Source organism: Parambassis ranga, unplaced genomic scaffold (assembly GCF_900634625.1).
Source record: "Parambassis ranga unplaced genomic scaffold, fParRan2.1 scaffold_32_arrow_ctg1, whole genome shotgun sequence".
NCBI classification, from domain to species: Eukaryota; Metazoa; Chordata; class Actinopteri; family Ambassidae; genus Parambassis; species Parambassis ranga.
In genome coordinates, this window is record NW_021144802.1 from 1,679,320 (window position 1) to 1,696,047 (window position 16,728).

Genomic DNA, 16,728 nt, shown 5'->3' on the forward strand with positions numbered 1-16,728 from the left:
TTTATTTCAGTGTAGAAATGTGAGCTGTTTAGTTGGTGTTAGTTGTGTCAGTGTAATAAATGTCAGATTATGTTGAAACGACTTAACACAGTCTTGTTAGCTTCACATAATTTAGTTATTTCGATTGAACACAACAAAGTTCTGTGGAACTTGTTGACATTTACTTAATATAGTTATTAAGTAAATTGGACAACTTCATCAAAGGGGAACTGTGCATGTCACACAGCCAAGTGCTGCCACCTGGTGTCAGGTGTAAGTATCAGGTTGGTGAGCGTTCAGTTTACTCAACAATGTTGTGTTGAATTGACTTAGTTGGTTTGTGTTGCTTCAACAAGTTTACATTTTAAGTTTAGGTTTTAAAACCAAACACACAAATGTTAATGAAACTGCACATAATTACATTTATTTGATCCAACAACTCACTGAGATCACTTTCACTACCTGGGACTGTCAAACAGCAGGCCCAGGTATGAGGGTACAACACTGCACTTTTCACACTTTTATATGCCTGGGTCCAGTAGACCCAAACATCCTGTATATAATAGAAATGTGTGTGTGTGGGTCAATGAAAATGTGTTCAGATATATGTTCATCACAGTCAATGAGCCAGGGCCAGTGAGTCTCAGTTTAAAACAATAATTGGTTGGATCATTTTTCTGTTGATGAAAAATACAAAGGGTCCCACAGACAGTCAGAGTCAGTTTGACCTTTGACCTCATGCTCCTCATGTGCTCTAACATGCACTGTGAGCTGTAAGTCTTATACAGACAGGTGTGTGTCTTTCCTCATCAAGTCCAATCAGCATCATCAAACACAGCTGGACTCAGATGAAGGTTAGAACCATCTGAATCATATTTCACTTTTTGTTTTTTCATCTGCAGAAATGTTTCCTGTCAACATGGGGTGCTGTGCGTACAAAAAATAACTGAAATGATTTCAAATGGCTGCAGCTGTTTATGTGAGCAGATGCTGTGACTTAATGACTGGAATGTTTAATCATTTATTTCATTTCATCCCAAACGGACCGGATCAGGACTGACCTCACGTTTTTAAAGACTAAAAGACTAAAATGAAATGACTAAAAAGACACCTGGGACCTGCTAGCACACACCTTCATACAAACACAACACTCCCCCCAACACTTACACCACTGAATACCACTGTCACTCTGGATTCTACCAGCAGATGGAGACAAAGTAAACATGGGTCAGAGTACAGAGAGTGTAGAAATAACGTCATGATAAACAGTGAAGAAGCATTTTACATTAAAGATTTCATATGATGTCTGAAACATTGGATTGTAACTTATCTATAAACTATGTTTTTGTAGGATTCATAAAAAGTGCTTTTGGACTGTTTATAAGCAGGACCTCCATCTTTCTCCAAGCTTTAAAAACAGCTGAGAGTTTTCACAGATCCATGAAAACATGCAGCTCTCTGCTGCAGCTCATCACTTCTGGAAACACTTCATTTTAAGAGACGGCCTCATAATGCTGTTAGAAGTGTTCTTATGATTCCTGAACACCATCTGTGCATCATAACTCAATCTCTACAGCTGCATTGGATCTCTGCTTGTTAATCAGTGATGGATGATAACATGTTACTGCACAGGTTTCCACCATTTTATGGCTGCATTAAAGACTTTGAACCTGGCTGCTGCTCAGTAAAAGCTCCACCTACAGTTTAACATGAATGAGTGACACAGTGAGAATGTAAAAAGTCAAAAGTATCTGACTGAACACATGATGGAGACACAGTGTTAACAGATGCTGCATTGTTCTACAAAGAGCAGTTTGATGACAGACTTTCTGTTTCATGCTGACTGTGAACATTTTCAAACATCTGGAACATGTTTAATGACTGTATGAAGCAGCCAGCAGTCGTCCTCTGAACACAGGACAGTGAACGCCTCTCACTAGCTGAATCACACTGTCTGTTAGAATGACACAAAGATCTCTAACAATCAGATGATCGGCACGAGACGAACAGATACAGTAAATGTTCCAAGTGAAGCACAACAATCAAACACACACAATCAAACACACACCAAACACAATCAAAAGTCACAGTAACACAACAACATTGATCAATAAACTGCTGTTGTTACCTCCTGATGGAGAAAAGAATCTGGATGAGCCGAGGAGTGAAGGTGACGTCCATCAGCAGGAAAACAGCAGAGAAAGAACAAACATGGAACTCACAGCAGCAGCTTTTCAACGCTCTGTTGATGCACAGAAAGGCTCAGCTCTCTGGATTCACCGTCACACTCAAGGCTTCTTTAAGGAAACATGATGACAGTGTTCTGACCTTTGGAACAAAGAGCTCAGGTCAAACATTCACAGACTGAACCAGCACAGAGTTCTTATCAGTTACAGTTCCAGACCTTGATCTGACTGTAAGGAAGGAGAAACACACCTTCTTAATAAAGTGTGTTTCAGTGAAAACAAATCCATCAGCTCCAAACATCATTTACACTCACTATAAATGTAACATTTGATGTTCTTATCTGACTGTTACTATGAATAAACAGTGTGAGGACTTTGTGTAGTTAGATCACAACCCACAGAGAGACTGTGACAGAAGCAAAGAACAGATTTACAAATTTGCAGAAAATTATTATTTGATACGATCAGACACATCAATGCTTTGGTTGTTCTGCCAGCACAGTGGTCCAGATCCTGAAAATGAATAATCTGAGCAGATTGATTGTGGGTGGATGAAAGAAGTGAGCAGATGAGGTATTCTCAGTTTATACAATATGAAGGCAGGTTTCTGGAAACACTTCATTTTATGCTGTTAGAAATGTTCTTATGATTCCTGAACACCATCTGTGCATCATAACTCAATCTCTACAGCTGCATTGGATCTCTGCTTGTTAATCAGTGATGGATGATAACATGTTACTGCACAGGTTTCCACCATTTTATGGCTGCATTAAAGACTTTGAACCTGGCTGCTGCTCAGAGTGAGAACATTACTTGAAGCTGATGGGGAGCTGTGTCACTGCACAGTGTTCTAGTGAACAATGCTGTCTGAATGAAGAGACGTTCATGTAGTCATTATTATACTTAGGTCGAATGGTGGATTAAAAACAGACGGCATGCCAACACATTTTATACAATTATTATTAAACTCATCCACCGTTTAGTTCTCCAGGCTTTACTGACACCTAGTGGAACACATCAGTCCTGCCTCTACCAGCTTGCTGCTTTCTTATTAAAGGATGTTTGTGCCTACATTAAAACCTGTCATATATGTCGACTGACATAACCTGATCAAACATTAAGCCATTCATTTTTCTACAGCCTAAAGTTTAACCTACATTAATTAGGTGCCCCAAAATAACAGCAAATGAGGAGCTCAGAGGAGACAAAGCTGCCTGATGTGTGAAGAAATACTCACTGTCCAACAGGAAAATAATCTGAAGTGTGATCACTGGACTAAACACAGAGAACAGAAAGACACAGGGATGCCACACATGTACAGAGGTATCTGCCCCTCACTGCTTCCCTGCTCTGTCCTCTGCTTCCTGATATGGTCACAACACAGAGCAACAAGACAGACGAGAGTGAAGAGACACAGGTGACAATGATCAGGGCGGCCCACAATCACACAGGAGGGAAAACCAGAGCAAGTAACACACATGGAGACACGGACAATCCATTTCCAAATAAAAGAGCAAAGAGGAGAGGCGGCTCCGGCGGGCTGAGCAGAGAGTCCCTGGCGGTGCTGCTGGAGCTTCTACACCAGGAAAGAAGACACGGATGGGGTGCCACAATAGAGACCTTGGTCTTCCTCTTCTGGCTGGCGAGAGGGGGACTCCCATTTGCAATCCTCTGCAGATGGGATTGTGAAAATGCCAAAGGGTTTGGTGTCATGTCCACACTAGGAGCATGTGCTGATATGCTCAGGGCCGAGGTTGTGCATGCTGCGCTTCCTGGGTTATGTGATACTCCTGCTAGAGCCTTCATATAAAAACACAAAGGCTCACAAAGAATATCATTATTATTATTACATTATATTGTTCAGTCAGTGGAGGAAATATGTTGTGAATAATCCTCTCTTTGAAACAGTTATAGTCTAAAGCCTCATGTTTCCATGTTGATGGCATGCACAGGTGTTGTGATCAGTGATGTAGAATGGTTTGTATCTGATGAGCTGCCGGTCAGACATCCTGTGCATTTCATCACTGTTGCCATTATATGCTCTGTCAAGGTCTTGAAGAGTGCTTGTTTTTGTTTTTTGGGTGCTCTGGGTCGAAAAGTGTTAACAGATCTTTCAGTAACTGTATTCAGTAGTTGTTCTTTCAGTTTATTGACAGATTCCTGATTCTGCCTTTAAACTTTCCTCTTCAGACTTTCATCCTGAACTATCCACTTGCTTGGGATAGACAGATGTACCTTTTCAGGGGGCTTCAGAATCAGAATCAGAAATACTTTAACAATCCCAGAAGGGAAATTGCTTATGGCAGGGGCAGTGCTGGAGGCATGTGAAGAGAACGAAGGCTCTGGAGGTGTGGAGCTGTTTATTGGTGGTGCAATGTCATCATTTAATGAACCCTCAGGAGATGGAGGGGTCAAGTTTATTAAGGCATCAAGCTCACTTTTTCTGGAAAACTAAAGCTGCAATCAGCAGCTTGGACAATATATGTCAATGAACTGGGAACAATAGTGACCACGGTTTATGACAGAAGATGAGAAGTTGTAGCTCAAAATGTTACACCACTGAAGAAAGTAGAGGAGTTCTTCAAGACCCCCCTCAAGGCCTGCATCCAGGCAGGATGGGGCAGAACAAACCCACTTGTGCAGAGGTGTTGGGAGCCTGGGTCCTGTTAAAGTCACTCCCCCAAAAATCCCAACGTCACACCCCGCACGAGTTTGGTGGATTTACCCAGTGGGCAGCAGGAAGTCATCCTGTTTGCAGCGCTAAGAATATCCACACTGGTGATGAGCTGCTGTGGGACTATGGGGTGACTAGGAGGTGCTTTGGGGGGGAAGGGAATGATGTGTCCTGCTTGAGAGCTGAATTATTATAAATAATAATGACAAAAAAAAGACCTGACCTTCCAGCTCCAAGATATAACCAATAAAACAAGATAACTGAGCACATGTTAAAAATGACTCTCGCACTCGCACAAGATCGAGCTGAACCATCTGAATACATAGCAGTTTCAACTTGGCCCACTAGATGGAGCCAGTGGTTTCTCAGCCGGTGTGTCACCAAGTGGAGAAAAGTGGCTGCTGTTGAACAGGCCTTTATGCATCTATATGAACACCTTCAGAGCCGAAGTTTCAAATAAAACAATTGTTACTTGAAAAAAATGTCTGTGAATTAAACTGGTTTTATTGGAGACTTAAAGGTGAGTTCATAAACTTACACCCAAAAAAGAGAAACTCAAATAACAAAAGAAATAACATGGAAAAAAACTGTGAATCCAGGAGAACAACTGCAGACACACAGAGTGAGACAGGAACAAAGAGGACACACAGAGTGAGACAGGAACAAAGAGGACACACAGACTGGAACAGACACACTGACCAAGGACCAGGAGAAGCTCGGGGATTATATACACAAGGACACAGGTGAGAACAATCAGGGTGGGGCAGCCGATCAACATGGAGTGGAAGCAGGTGAGCTCAGTCAGAGGAGGACTGGGAGTGTCTGCAGGAGCACAGGAGAAGAAGCAGAAACTACCAAGAGCCCTGAGCACAGTGTTCAAGAGTTAACAAGACACAGGTGACAACAATCATGGCGGAGCAGCTGACCAACAAGGAGGGAAACACAAGAGGAAGGAAAGAGTCCTTTCACAATAAAACAGGATATCCAACAAAACAACAAAGTACATGCAGCAGGAAGATGGAGGACTTAAAGGGAAACAAAGCTGACACAGCTGGCGTCATGACATTAGTAACAGTTCAAATGCAGTAAACATGCTGCAGACATGTGTTCATAGATGAAGTCAAACATCAAATGTGCCGTCCCATTCACCTAAATGTTACTAAGAAGAGGACTTCCTGCTGCTCCTTAAACATGATGGTCTGCTGTGGGTCATGTCTTTGTTCTGCACATGTACAGCTAACATCTCCAGTGTTACACAAACACATCATGTGTTCCATTAGGAAAGCATGTGGAAGTCCCAAGCCAGCTGTTTCCCATTCAGGAATTGGAATCCCCTGGATGATGCAACAGCAAACAGCAGCTTCCCTGAGGGGAAACTCAGGTAATAGTGATGCTGCATCAGCTCTCACCTGTTTACAGCTCTGTCCCTTCATCCCTTCCTAGCAGACTTCACTCATATTCATCTCTAACGATGGGCCGTCAACTAGTCCTGCACATGGCCCAGACACACTTTCTGGTTGTTAACTGACCATTAACAACTATAGGGATCTTAGTCATGGTAGCTCCTGCAAGATCCACCTACAGAGGTCCGGAACACATAAAACTCAGATTCCAACCAGAACAGTAGCAGAACTGAAGAAGCCACTCGGGGAGTGGGCAACATCTTCAAAAACAGTCCTGGAGTCCAGCTGTCACGACTTGGTGTTATTTATGGTTTTTTGATGTCCTTGTTTTGGGTTTTAGTTTAATCTGTGCTTAGTTATTGTTGTTTTCCTGTAGTTCTGGTGTTTTGTTTTCCTGGGTTTGTGTTTAGTTGTCTAGTCTTGTCTTGTGTTTCCTGTTTTACTTTGGTAGTCCTGTCCTCCCTGTGTATTGTCTGGAGTTTTGCTTCCTGTGTTTTCCCTCCTTGTTGATTACCAGCCCTGCCCTCATGTGTGTCACCTGTGCCTCGTTGTCTTCCCTGGTCCCTTTGTATATAGTCTGCGTCTTCCCCTTTGTCCTTGCTAGTTCGTCTCGTCTGGTGTAGGGTTTGTTTTGTTCCATGTTTCGTCCATGCCATGCCATGCCTAGATCCTTGCCTACTCCATGTACTTCTGCCTGACCCCACCAGGCTCCAGGTAGAAGCCTCGTTCATGCCTTGTTTTTGCTCTTGCCTTTTATGCCATGTGCCTTTTTTTCTGAATCTAGTTTTGCCACGCTAAGTGTGATTTTTGGTTTTGTATTGTTTTGCCCTCCTGGCCTTTAAATAAAAGACTCTTTTGGATTTTAACCACTCTGCGTCCTGCAACTGTGTCCTCACCTCCTTACACAAACCCTGACACCAGCTGCCTCGATTTAAACTCTTGGAAATGACTCTGACCTGATGAATGAGAGCATCCACAGATATACTTTTCTACTTACATTTACTCAGTTTTGTTAGTATATTTAAATAATTAGTTTCATGTTACTTAATATTTGAAGTGTAAAACTGTTTCACCACGTTGAGTAGAGCCTGCTTACAGTTTTTAGAGTGTATATCAGTTCAGTGCAGCATAGTGCTCATGAACAGTGAGCTGCTGAGACACACCGACATGTGGACTTTGCTTCTTTAGGGAAAACATTGAGATGCATTTTCACACAGGTTGGTTTGATCCACTGACCTCTGCACTTAGGAGGCCAGTGCCTTATCCATTAGGCCACTGGGGCTAACATGTGCCTCCTCCATGTGTGTTAAGGTCTTCCCCTTCCTGGGTGATTCACAGGGGTGTGGGGTCAATCAGAGGTGCTGTAACACCGTTGTGATTTGGAAGATGTACTCCAGACATTGACAAGAATTCTTAAAATAGGCACAAAATTCTTGGCTCTGTAAGACTAAAATGCGACTTAAAACATGACAGAAAACATTCAAGTAAACCATTTTGTTCTAAAACCAGAAATGAAAAACCACTAATTTAAGATTAAGTAACTTAAAATTAGAATTTAAGTCTATCTACTAAATTACCTTTAGGAAATGACACCCTTAATCTGCACAAATGTAGTTAAATAAGACATCATTTCTAAAACAGTATAACAAATATAAGTGAAGTTGTCTTAAATCAAGACACCAAAAGTGTTTCATTCAATATATTGTATTTAATTCAAAACAGGACCACTTCCACATTCCAAAAAACATCAACAACAAATGTGACGAATGTGATGAACTTTTCTTTGAAAATCAAACACAAGCTTCTACAAACAAAGGGGCTCACTCACTCAGGGAAGGACTTCCACTCACCAATCGCTTCTTTGTAGTGGGGGGTCAAATCCTGCTCGTGGACTGAATGGTTGTGTACCTCTGTTTGCAGTACTGACAGGAGTGTAGAAATGCACTTTGGGTATGTGCAGGGCATAGTAATATGCCATGAGGTAGAGAAGTCCCTCATTAAGTCTGTCCATGGTGAAGGTGCTCACTGGAGTGTTTCCAACGGCGATCATGCAGTTGTCCTCAGAAACGAGCAGAACAGGAGAAGACAGGCCCCGCTGCTGCATGAACCCATCAGGATCCTCAGAAGTCTGGATGACACAAATAAATGAAGAAGATTAGAAAAACAGAACTTTGACCTGGATGAGGACATTAGAGAAATTCTATGGTCACAATAAATCCCCTTAGCATTCAGCCCTGCAAATGCTGACTGCAGCACAGCTAGAGCCAATGAAGTCAGTACTACATTAAGCACACTGTAGAAAACACTTCCCCTTCCCCTGGAACTTTGGAAATGATCAAAGTTTATCTCAAAGTAACTAAACTAAATATAAAATGTATGAAAAACAGGAATATATTATGAACAATCTCACCGAAAGGACATGGAAAAGAGCCTGGCTGCTTGAGCCCAGTTTCTTTGGTGGCATAGTGCTGGACGGACAGAGCAGTGGCAGGGCTCTGGAGACAGCTGTGATATGCTCCACTGGTTGAATGGAAAAGGCACAATACAACGTGGTACTATAAGTAACTGTAACATAAATAACTGAGACATTATTATGTAAAAAGAACTAAATGTATCATGACTTCACCTCCATTCAAAGTTTTGGAGGCTCATGGCCTTCTTCATCACACCATAAAACTGGACCTTTGAGTAGAAGCTTTTCCATCTGTTCTGCATCTCTGATATGTGCTGGAAGTTGGTTGGTTGGATAATTGGCTGCAGCTCGTCAAGCACCTGAAAAACAGATTCAGTGAAGAATTAAAAAAAAGTCTAACATTTTGATGGCAATCTAAAATGATTTACCATCACGCTAAACAAATCTATAATGTGTGAGACATATGAACATTATGCTATTTATGTCAGGCTACAAACTGAGCCATGTGAACTAAGTGGGACCAACATTACTTACGTGATCCAGTTCCAGATCAGTCAGAGGTGAGTCCTGTCCAGTTTAATAACAGCATCATGTTTTGTGTGGAGGAACAGTGATTTTCTTTTTAAGGAGGACATCAGGTGTAACCGTCTGACCAGACAAGCTACTGCTGTATGTTGACTGCAAGAGGAAAGCACCATCTTTCACAGGTCCTGTCTACATACAACATTATTAAGATAAGATAAGATAAAACTTATTAATCCCGAAGGAAATTCTTGTGCCAGAGGTATCAAGTTACATTAATGCAGTTAAGTACAGAGTATAAGTATAAGTGTCACTATAATCCAAAATAAGAGTACAGTACGCGAGTATGAGCACAATATATGACTACATGGATACAAATATGGAGATGTAAGGTGCTAAGTAAACATAAATATAGACAAGTGGAGGGAATGACAGTGATGCCTGACATGATTATCTAGCGCTTCTCCCTACAGAAAGGGGAGGAGTTACACAGTCTGATGGCCACTGGCCAGGAAGGACCTCCTGTGGCGTTCTGTGCTGCTCCTCGGTAGTCTCAGTCTACCGCTGAATGTGCTCCCTGTAGGACAGCAGTGTGTCCTGCAGGGGGTGAGACGTGTTGTTACGAATACTGAGGAGTTTCCTCAGTATCCTCCTCTCTGTCACCTCCACCACAGACTCCAGCTCCACTCCCAGCACCGAGCCAGCCTTCCTAATGAGCTTGTTGAGTCTGTTGGTGTCGGCCGTCTTCATCCTGCTGCCCCAGCACACTACAGCGTAGAAGATGACGCTGGAGACCACCGAGTGGTAAAACATCTGCAGCATGGTCTGGCAGACGTTAAAGGACCTGAGTCTCCTCAGTAGATACAGGCGACTCTGTCCCTTCCTGTATATTGCCTCTGCGTTGTGGACCAGTCCAGTTTGTGGTCAATGTGGACAACCCAGGTATTGTAGCTGTCCACAATGTCCACATTGGTACCCTTGATGCTGACCCGGGTTTGGGAGTGTCTGGTGCTTCCTGAAGTCCACCACCAGCTCTTTTGTCTTTGTGACATTCAGCTGCAGATGGTTTTGTCTGCACCACCACGAAGCTGTCCACCACACTCATATACTCCGCCTCCCGACCTCTGCTGGTACAGCCCACAATGGCAGAGTCATCCGAGAACTTCTGCAGGTGGCAGGACTGTGAGCAGTGTCTGAAGTCCGATGTATAGAGTGTGAAGCACACTTTTATACTACCTCTAAACCTGAACTCAGGATGAGTAATGTTCTGTTATTGGCACATTGTTTTCATAGTTCATAGTCATGATAAATAATATTTTGAATGTTAATGGTTATTATTGAAACACTGCTCACATGAACAGTAGTGAATGTTTGAGCACTTTAATGCCAAGTTCTCAGAAATGATATACTTAGATGTACTGAATGTTGTACAACTGAAAGTTAGATTAGAGATTTGAATAGAGATTAAGATTAATGTCAGAGTTACATGGAAAGACTTATGTTTCTGACATTTGATGTCCTGAATGATGCATCTGAGAATTAATGGTGTTGAATGTCATTTTCTGACCTGGTCTGTAGGTCAGGGTTTTTTTTGAGGATGGATGTTGTCCAGGACCAACATCTGTGCTGAAAACCGATGGCGAGCCAAGTCCCCTGAAGAGATTCCAGCACCGAGTAGATATCCACGTATACACACCCATTCACACTTACATCACAGAACAAGCATCCTTGGAACAAGGTGACTGCTGTAACTCTACAACCCATATACCTGAGACCATTTTGATTTTGGTTTAAGGGCCCCAACGGGAAATCTGTCATTTTTATAGTGTGCACACTATTTCTTTTTCTTTTCCTAACTCTTTGAGTTATTTTATATTTTTGTACCAACCAGACAAATGATCTTGTCATTTGTAATAATATAAGAGTGGCTACTCAACTGTTCCTCTTGTGTCTGCCTCATTATTGCTGCTCAGCACAGTGGCGCCTTCTGGTCCAGATTTCATCATTATTATACTGTAATTCACTTTTATACTGTTAGAACTGGTTACACATGACATGTTAACTGCATTGATTGTGAGAAGAATTACTGCAGAGTGGTTACCCTGTTCCACAGTCATCAGAACTGTACAAAAAAAAAATCCACATTAGTATAATATGTAATACATTAATACAGCAGGGCCGTGGGTTATTATTTAATATCCAAAAAAATAATTACAATAATTTGGGGGGGGGGGGGGGGGGGTAGTTAAGTTATACTCAGCTTCACTCGTGGCTTCGACTTGAACGCAGACTAGATGAAGGAGGCGGAGTGACGTGACAGAAGCCTGAAAGACTCCACGAGGACAGAGAATCTGTCGTGTTCCTGAGGTGGCAGAAATAAGAACAAGATCCGTTTGGACCGGACTTTTCATACTTACTAAAGTAGAGCAGGTAGGTGTCTGGTGATGTGAAGTAGCTGAATATCTGTAGGGAGCACAGGACTGCTCTGTAAACAACCAGAGGAATGCACTGAAGAGTCATAATAAAGATTCAGTGCTAACTGGCTGTGTAGCATCGCTGCCCTTGTTGGTTTTAGCAAATCTAACCTGCAGTAATTGCCATGTTTGATCGATGTTATGTATTTATTCTTGCTGTACAGCACTGACGCTTATTACTTCTATGGTGCACAGAGCGGAAGAGAGTCGACAGCCAGCCGATAGTTCCTTTCAGGGTCCGCCAGAGAGGCCTGCATGATGTGTTTAGCGTCTTATGGATTCCACAAATTATTAATATTCTCCCTTTTGATGCGCTAACTGTCTACAACCTTTGCCTGGTGTCAGTGTTTTGACAGCCAGTCACGTCAATACGATAGATAGAGCACTGTTGAGTTAACTGACCACACGTCCGATGTTCCCTGAAGGCACCATGGCGAGCTAAGGCCTCAGCATCATTGTCCTGCTGCTCCACTCAGCAGGCCACACCCATGTCCCACCCCCCCCCCCCCCCCCCCCCCCCCCCCCGCAAAATCAGGTCAAAACCTCAAAGGTGAAAAAAGGAGAGGCGAAAGTAGAAAAAAGATTTGAACCTTGAAGAAAAAGATGTGAAACTGTAAAAATTAAGATTTGAATCTGAAAAAAACTCTGAGAACAGAAAAAATAAATCGGTAAATATGAAAATAATTATTGGACATGAAACCTGAAAATAAACTATTTATTCAAACGTATTTCAAAGTTGATTCTAAAAACATTTTGAACTGAAAAAAATCAACATCAAAACATAAATTTTCAGTTTCAAATTTTAGTGTTTGAATGAAGCTTTATTTTTCAGGGTTAACAAAACTTATGACCCCGATTGGCTGCCATAGACCGGCTCGTTATCGTCCTCATTCAGGTCAACAGCAAAATAGCCCTTCACTGTCTACTGATTGTGTTCATACCATGATATGAGCCTGAGGTGTGTCTGTTGTTGGACACAGGGAGAGTCACAGAGAATGTATTCCACTCTAACACAATGGTCGCACCGGCACGAACTCAGATATTTTTTCCCCCATCGGGTGACATTGCAAAGAGGAAATAAATATTCAGGAACTTTCTGGAGTCAACAGCTTGAATTCACAATAAAACTTCATGGAAATGGGGATTAAGACTTTTCAATACTTTTTAAGGGCCTTCATTTTTCCCACAGTTGATTCATCAACTTTTATACTTTTTAAGACCCCGCGGACACCCTGACCTCAAATGTCACTTTGTATAACAACTTCGTGCAGTGAAACTGAAAGTTTTAAGTGTTTTATTGTGTCAGCCTGAAACCATTCAACCATGTAGTGTGGTCGAACGAGACTACACTAGTGTGCATGTGCATGGAGATCCAAATCCCAAACAATCCATGAACCAATAACACACACCGCAATTCTTTTTATTCCCACTAGATGTCCTACTCGAGCGCTGTCTCAATGAAGCCTCGAGTAATGAACCTTTTTTCTTGAATCAGGTGTCGAAGCTTCAACAAAGCCTTGAAAACCCATCACTAGCTGTAGGTATATCTGTAAGACACAAGAACCAGATGCTGAATTAACTATACAAATGATCGGATTGTGGGTTTTTAATGATTGTTTATTGTTAATGTGTGATGGTGTGTGAGCTCTTACCTTTTGTTGTTGCCAGGGGTGACAGTCAAAAGAGTCCCTCTTGGAACAAGCAGGCATTTATAGTTCTGGACCAGTCCACTCAGGAAATAGGTGCAGGGGGGGAAGAACAATTTTAGTTATGAGTTTTAAACCAGCTTTTAGCTTTTAATAAAAAGGAATTCCATGTATTTATTGTACATATGTGTTGCATTTGGTGTGAGGTGTATGGTGGGGTAAGTGTAAAATGGAAGGAGTGTCAGAGCTGCTGCTCTGACACCATTGTTCATGTCTTCCTCTCTCTGCACTGTGTTAACACACCTGAATGCTGCAGAGCATCTTCTCTTTCTGCTAAATAAATAATGGCCCTGTGGTCTGGTGGTGTCGGTTCACCTTGGACAGCGATGGACAGAAGGACAGGAAGGTCCGGCTGTCTCAGCTGGGACCTGTGTGTGTCTGTGTGTGTGTGCGCCAAGCGGCAACCTTCGGGGCTCAAAGTTAAAGCCCATGCAGAAGTGTCAAAACATGTAATTCACGCCGCAACCACTGGGGGCTGGCTCCAAAAGCGAGTCATTTCCCATAGACTCCCAAGTAAAAATGGCCGACTTCACAGCAGAAAAGAACATGTTTACAGCCTGGTACAAAAAAACCACTCTGGTCTCAGATGATAGGTTCTCTTCTAGTGTCAATTGTACGGGGGGGGGGGGGGGGGGCGTTTTAATTGTATTCAAACTTGAAATTACGCATAATTATGGGAGTTTTGGTGGACATGACGCTGCCAACATGGCGGCGGTCATCAACGTCCTGGAAACAAACAGGTGACGTCACGGAAGCTTTGTCCATAGTTTTTACTGTCAATGGGGTGCACACACACCTGCAGTCTGCCCACAGTTACTGACGTAGCCACTCCGTCACACCCCAGCTGACACATGACCGCACCAGGTGGCTGCTGCTATGACAGATGGTGGTTGTCAGCATTCCTCGTTAGTATAGTGGATAGTATCTCCGCCTGTCACGCGGAAGACCGGGGTTCAATTCCCTGACGGGGAGAAAGACTTTTACCACCAGATAGGATGATACTGACCCTGTACATTGCTGCTGCAATAGAAAACATTTCCCAGTTTGGGATAAATAAAGTATCTGTTCTGTTCTGTTCTGTTCGTCTTGTCTCTTGTGAGCTTTAGATTATATTATTTCTTGGGCTCTGTGCTCTAAGAGTCTTAAAAATATGTGATTTCCTTTATTTACAGTGGTGCATGTCATGTGACTTTACTTATGCAACATGTATGATAATGTTCTGTCTCCTCTCATTTCCAGACGTGCAGCCAAAAACATGTGCAGTGATGATATGTGACGGTATCATCATGGTCTCAGAGAGAAGAGCTGAGTGTGTCTGTTCTGATCTTTGTTGTGTCTCTTCTCCTCTGTAGTTTCTGCTTGTTGCTCCATCACACGCCCTCTGCTGGTGAGCCGCGTCATTACACACAACCTCTGCTGCTGTCAGACTGTATAATAACCACTTCTGATAGGAGCAATATTCACACACCACAGTGTACAACACATTATTTATTTAGTTTCTGATGCACTATGTACAGTTTTCTTACAGACCACTTCTCCCTCCACTCACCTGTGCAATAACTGTTCATATGTAAACTGTTGATGATTCTATTCTATATTTTATTGGTAGTTTATTTTATCATATATATCTTTTCTTAACTTCTCCTTTGCTGTCTGTATCTGCTGTTGCAAAAATGCAATTTCCCCATTGTGGGACTAATAAAGGTTTCTTAATCTTAATCTTAAGACTGTCTGGAGGACACACAGAGTGGACATGGGTCACAGAGTGCTGCTGCTGTTTGTGTCTCTGCAGCATGGGCAGCTGCTCCTGCTCCACTCGTCACCTGATTGTTCACACCTGTGATCAGTCATCAGCCAATCCTGCTGCAGCTTCCATCTAGTATATGTGTCCAATGGAAGCTGAGCAACATGTCAGCTACACACATAGAAACACTACACATAGTTTGTCATATAATAACATGGATTGAATCATGTTGTACAGTCAATGGAAACAAAAAGCACTGAGAGTGGTGCTGGTAGTGCAGCAGTGGATGGAGGCTGAAGTGCTGCACCTAGTGTCAATATTGGTATTAACTCTGACTACATATTCCACCTTTAACTCTCTGCCATATATACTGTGCCATGTGTGAAGTGATAATAACATGTGAATGTGAATTTATTGTAAAGAACTTTACTTATTATCCTGTTATAATGTGAGCAGTGTGTGTGTGTGTTTGATGGAGTGTGTATGTCTGCTCAGTGTTACTGATGCTGCTGTGTGTGATCTGAAAACTGATCAAACTGTGATGTGTCTGATTGCTGACAGAAGAATCAGAGGTCAGACAGTCGGATCCTCCTCTGTGACACCTTTAACATCATATCAGAAATCTCTGTCTGCTTCTGGTACATGCAGCTGATCACCAGCAGGGGGCTCACTGCTTTGCTGTCACTCAGGGGGCCTGTTCTGTCTGCCACTGGGATATGATGAGGTGAACTTCAGAGTTGAATGGATTTCATTTGTCATGTGTTTATGATCATTTTATGAATCAGTTCAAATAAAGGAGACTCACTGAAGTCACAGTTTAGTGTTTTAATACTTATACACACTTATTTTGAAGCTGCTATCAACTTGATGAGTCTTCCTGTTGAAGCACGAGGCAGGACGTGTGTCAGAACATCCATGAACTGAGTAGATTAAGAGGAAAAGCTGATGTGTCACAGCTGCTGGTTGTGTTCTTTCAGTGTCTCCATCTTGATGAAATGAGGCGTTTTACTTCCTCCAAGTAGAGTGGACCTGGCTCACAGAGTGCTGCTGCTGTTTCTGTCTCTCTGTGAGCAGCATGTTAAACAGCAGGCTCTGAATAGTGACGTCATGATGTCACAGTCACATCAGTCTAATCTCCCAATCGGAGAGAGAGCTGTCATCAACAGCAGGAAGTGCAGGAAGCTCATGGTGTGCAGGCCTCTGATGTGTGGAGGCTGTCGGCTTGTAGCAGCAACAAGAAGGGAGTTTGTAAAAGTTCTCTGTAACTTTAAATGTGAGGATTCAGAAAGAACTTAGATCAGATATGTGCAGCACTTGTGCAACAGATACTCCAACAGTGACAGCTCTTCTGAAGAAAGCCTGAGGAGCTGAGACCTGGATGAGACACTGATACAGCTTGCTCTGCTGACAGGAAGGATGAAGGGACAGGCTGACCACACACACACACACTGAACACACACACACACACACAAGGGTTTTTATGGTTTAGATGGACAATTTCTCGAAACAGGCCTGAAGGTGGTCTAGATGGGCTACCCTTTCCCATGGTCCTAGAGCTATGGGAGTTGGCTTAGGTTACTCTAAAAAAATTGAAAAAAATTTGGGTCACTTCAGAGTTCAGATACAC